This window comes from Triticum dicoccoides, chromosome 1A (assembly GCF_002162155.2).
Source record: "Triticum dicoccoides isolate Atlit2015 ecotype Zavitan chromosome 1A, WEW_v2.0, whole genome shotgun sequence".
In the NCBI taxonomy this organism is placed as follows: domain Eukaryota; kingdom Viridiplantae; phylum Streptophyta; class Magnoliopsida; order Poales; family Poaceae; genus Triticum; species Triticum dicoccoides.
In genome coordinates this window covers 524,834,018-524,839,540 of record NC_041380.1, presented here as the reverse complement: position 1 = coordinate 524,839,540, position 5,523 = coordinate 524,834,018, and the positions used below count along the sequence as shown (strand labels likewise).

General features: G+C 37.4%; 1 long non-coding RNA gene across 2 annotated transcripts; it reads right to left on the bottom strand.

The window, feature by feature from the left end:
• Positions 1-3,986: 3,986 nt before the first annotated feature.
• Positions 3,987-5,517, bottom strand: LOC119285739. Of its 2 annotated transcripts, XR_005139773.1 has the most exons (3): positions 4,578-5,517; positions 4,239-4,502; positions 3,987-4,139 (listed from the first exon to the last, which is right to left on the bottom strand). It is a non-coding gene; the product is annotated as an uncharacterized LOC119285739 (long non-coding RNA). The 2 variants fall into 2 exon arrangements; XR_005139771.1 differs by lacking the exon at positions 3,987-4,139 and having other exon boundaries at positions 4,185-4,502.
• Between the last annotated feature and the right edge of the window lie 6 nt (positions 5,518-5,523).

The window sequence follows — 5,523 nt, the reverse complement described above, 5'->3', positions numbered from 1 at the left end:
ATTATTCTGATCACGGGATCAGAATAATATTCTGATTACAACATGAACTTCCCGAGTAACGCGTCTGACCTTCCCCGAGTATTAGGTTGAACTTCAGCTAAAAGGTGTCCAAATGGGGCTTGCGATATACCGTTGGATAGCTATGGACATCAGTATCATGACCCAAGTTAAATTTTTGGCAAAATGTAAGCGGTTTAAGAGCAATTTTGAAAACTGTTATTTCTTCACACAAAAAACGTGAATCGTATTTTCGATTGTATTTTTAAACCGTTTATCAGAATGAGGCAAATAATATTTGGAAAGCTGCTGCAAAACCGCTCCTTCCACATGTTGAAAGTTTTCTCTAATTCCCTACGGTTAAAGAGTAATTCAGAAAATCGTAAAATTTCACAAATTGAACACCCGAGTTTGTATTTTCGACGTCATTTCTAAACGGCTAATCCAATTGAGGCAAATAATATGGCGTTGGAAAGCTTATGAAAATGCGCTACTTTTTTATGTTAAAAGTTTTTTCTAATTTTGAATGGTTTAAAAGTAATTTAGAAAACGGTACAAGTTTCACCGAGTTCGTATTTTCGAACTAATTTTTTAACCGTACGTCCAAATGCAGCAAATGATATGGCGTTGGAAAGCTTGAAGAAATGCGAAACTTTTTTGTATATATTGTTTCTCCTAATTCATTATAGTTTTATGTCAGTTTTGAAAATGGTTAAAAACGTATTTTTGCCATAATTTCTACAAACTTTATCGGAATGATGCAAATAATATACTGCTAAAAAGCTACGGAAAATGCGAAACATTTTCATGTTGATGGTTTTCTATGATTCCTAGCCGTTTTCAAGTAATTTCAAAAACGGCAAGATCATTCGTTCTGCCTTTTTCGCGAAACAGATTGTCAAAAATGCATCGCGTGAAGAATCTGAACTTCTCGGCGTGCGCACCTGAACTTCACTCTGTTTTTCACGTGATTTTTTTGCTCGTAGGTCTCCATCCACTGCTTGTAACTCTCCATCCACTCACCGAAATTGAGCAAGTGATATACCGGTGGAAAGCTGATGTAAGCACTTAACTTTCCCGTGTTGATCATTTTTCATACTCGCGACGATTTTAAAAGTTTTTCATCTGAAATTCATTCAGTGTAGTAGGTGAACTTCCTGCTGTTTTCAGGTTGAACTTTTGTGACGTATTTTCGTTCTTAATTTTCTCATCCATTTTCGTCAGTGTTACACAAATGATACTCTTTTTGTATAAACCTCTCTCACAATATTTTTTTTAACTTTCTCCGACCGAGGACTTGAACTTACACAAATAATATTCCTACCATTTTAAGGTAAATTAGAAAATGGCGAGATCATGATTTCTGCGTTCATCGCGAACGTAAACGCACTACGTGAAGTAGTAGAACTTCTGGGGCATGTCTGTTTGAACTTCAATTTGTTTTTGACGTGTTGTTTTTTGCACTACATGAAGTAGTTGAACTTCCGGGGCATGTTTGTTTGAACTTCACTCTGTTTCACTTTATTGTTTTTTTCTTATATGAAACACACACCATGTAGTACGTGAAATTCCGGTTGTTATCACGTTGAACTTCTATCTGCTTTGAGAGAGTTATTTTAAAACACAAAAAACAACATATATTTTTACGTATTTTGGACATCTAAATACATGGTGAACCTCTCTCACAAGAATTTTTCGAACTTTTCCTCGCCGAGCACTTGAACTTCTAGCAACCATTTTTTCGTTTATGAGGTTGTTTTTAAAAGTGCAAAAAATGGCGTTGTATTTTTTATTTTTTGAACGGGTAAATCCTAGGTTTTAATAAACTCCGAACTTCTATGTTATTTCAATTTGAACTTCACCTTTTTATATTTTGATTAAATAATTGTATTCGATTTTTATACAACAAAAATCGAACATGGAAATACAAGATGAACCTCTCTCGCAAAGATTTTTTTAACCTCCCCGGACAAAGCACTTGAACTTCTTTCAACAACCCTTTTAAGCTTTTATTTTTTCTATACTTTTATTGTCACCTGAAATGCATTCCTTGCAGTAGTTGAACTTCTCGTTGTTTTCACCTTGAACTTCTGTCACGTATTTTTGTTCAACCTCTCTCACAAGAATTTTTGAACTTTCTCAGGCCGAGCACTTGAACTTCTAGTAACAAAACTTTTGGCTTTGCATTTTCATTCTTTTTTAATACAAAATGCACATCGTGTAGTACGTGAACTTCTGGCAGTTATCAACCTCAACTTCTAAGATCATGTGTTCTGCCTTCATCGGAAAAACAGAAGTCTCCGAAAATGCACTTCATGAATAGGTTAAACTTCTGGAGCAGTTCTTTTTGAACGTCACTCTGTTTTTCACGTGTTTTTTTGCCTGTAACTCCCAAACCACTTACCGGAATTGAGAAAATGGTATACCAATGGAAAGTTGTTGAAAACACGCAACTTTTTCGTGTTTCATTTTTTCTCATACTCACGGCGGTTCAAAATATATTTTTTTGAATGCATAAAAATGTGTTTTTAACAGTATACATAAATTTTTTAAACCATTGATTGGAATGCAGCATATAATATACCGTTGGAAAGCTTATGAGTAGGAGCAACTTTTTCATCTAGACAATCATTACAAATTCGTTGCCGTTTGAAAGCAGTATTGATCTTGAACTTCACCGAGAGGAGCACGTGAACTTCTTGCAACAAACCTTTTAATCTTTTAGTTTTTTATTCATTTTATTCTCATCTGAAATGCATTCCGTGTAGTAGTTGAACTTCCCGTTGTTTTCATTTTGAACTTCTACCATGTATTTTTGTTTGTAATTTCTCACCCCTTCATCAGAGTTGCACAAATGATATACCGTGCCGATTACCTCTCTCACAAGAAGTTCTTGAAGTTTCCCGTGTCGAACTTCTCTATTATTATAATTTGAACTTCTCTATTATTATAATTTCTCACCCCTTCGAACTTCTCTATTATTTTAATTTGAACTTCTAGGTTTTATTATTAGAAAAAAGTGTTTTTAAATAAGCATCAAACATCTTTTAAAAAATGAACTTCATACTTTTATTAATTTTATTTTGAACTTCAAGATTTTATTTCTTTGGTAACAAGGAAATCTAAGTTTTTAATAAATGTCGAACTACTTTATTTTTGTATTTTGTACTTCTTGGATTACTTCTTTAGCAACGGAAAAATTCTAGTTTTCTAATAAATATTGAACCGGTCTGTAATTTAAATTTGAACTTCTAGAGTTTTTTATTTACAAATAGTGAAAATCCTTTTTTATAAATTATAATTAGCTCTATTTTTTGTTTGAACTTCTCACTTTTTGTTAATTAGTAACGAAAAAAATCTGAGATGTTTTAAGCGTCGAACTACTCCATTAATTTAATTTGAACTTCTCAACATTTTTATTTTCAACTTCTGTGTACTTATTTTATAAATGTGGAAAATAAACCGATGTGTTTGTCCCGATAAGGAATTTCACGAGTTTATTTTTAAGTTGAACACTTACAATTTTATTTCTTTTTGATGCATATCTAGGTCTTTCATATAAGTTTGTGTGTGAAATTCCTTAGTTTTTTTGTTTTCAAGAGAGAGGTTCTATATTTTTTATATTGAGACAAAAGAGGTGGGATACGAGTACTAGAAAAGTTTGGATTTATTAACATTTTTGAGCTTCCATATTTGAACAATTTGAAATTCTCATTATTTTTCCAACGAAAATCATTGGGTTTGTCTCTTCTTGTTTCTTTTTTGTTTTTGTTTTTATGAACACAATTTGTTTTTTGAGACACACGCCACACTCACTGCACAAAAGTTCAACATCCACGGACCTTGGTCAGCCGCATTTTTTTTGTGCTCCCCTAAGTGCACACAACAATCATCAGATACCATATACATGAACTTCAATGGTTGACAAATATGAACTTCTTACTTAGTTGTCGCCGTGAATATCAAAGACAAAAGTGTGAGCTTTTTCTTTCCTCTTTTTCCTTTTTGATCCTCCCGAACTTGCATTTTTCTATAGATATTTTTTCACTCTGTTTCTCAATGCACTGCTACAACCAGTTGGAACTTCTCAATAATACAATATAAACTAACATACTTGAACTTCTCGGACACAACATTTTGACCTTCACAAAAACAAATAAAAATCAGAAAAATTACACGGTTGTACAAGCACAACAATAGAGCAATTTTCTCATTCACTAAATTTCATAACAAGCCATCACCTGTCCCAACACCGATCTCCATGGCAGTAACACCGTCGAATTCAGACGACGTGAAGCTCTTGTGCAACACAAAGTCAGGTTAGCAGCATGGCTGCCTTCCAAACATGTAAACCAACAACAGCAAACAATGGACCACAAATGAAAGAAGGATGATACACAGTAGGAAATCCGACACTGAATGCTCTCTAGCAAGAAGCCCGACGCTCCGGAGCAAAGAGGTGACGCCGTGCTGCACGGTGAGCACATGATCCTTGTCCCTTCTCCCTGCAAACCAAGGAACATCAATCAAATTCATAACACACCAGCAACGGAAAGACAGCCACAGAACAAATGCCTTACTGTGTCTCTTCATTCTCCGATAGAGAACGAGATCGCCGTCATCATCCATGGCGACAGCATCCGACGAGCCACCTTCTCAATAATACCAAGAATCAAGCCTGAAAGCGAACAATCCGTCGTCTACGGTAAGAGTAATGCAAAATGGAGCATGTACCAGTATTCACATACTTTTTTCTCTGGATCAATTCTGTACCTGTATGGGAAGATGAGTACTATAAGAGTAACATGTGTTTGTACGTGTATGGTAAGATGAGTACTACAGAAGTAACATCCAGAATTTCTATATAATGCACGCAGGTTCACATTCACAATAATATCTTCTTTGTAGTATGCTTTTCTGTTGATGCAATACTTCGTTTTTTTCACCTGGATTTGATTAATGCCAAGATGGTGGGTGTCGTTTCTCAATATAGTTTCTTCAGAAGTTCAGATCTTCCCAAACTGAAGAACAAAAGCATTCTGCACATACAGGGGTGTTGCTGGGGATTGAGAAGCTTGTAGACGAATGTAGAGGATGCGGGTATACAACATGGGAAGGTCGGACGGCGAAGGTCGGACGGCGGGCACTGCAAAAATCAGCCAATTCCTCTAGCGTGATCCAGCCAAGGACGGGAGCCGTGCGTTACCTGGCGCGGAGAGGGAGTCGTGCTGGACAGCGGAGGAGCCCATGGATCCGATCTCGACGGAGATCGCCACCTCTCCTGGCCAATTCGGATCCCGCCTCGTGTGTGTCTCCCCCGCACCTTCAGCTACCACGACTCCTCAGCGAGCCGCGCACGGCACCCACGCGGCACGAACGGCGGAGCGGGGGCACGCAGCGAGTCTCTGCGCCCGTGTAGCCGGCGGGGGGCACGGCACCGGCGACGAGAAGGGAGCCGCTCGCCGACGGGGGGCACGCGGGATGCGGAGTGGGGGCGGCCCCGCTCTCTGCTCGGGGGCTAGCTAG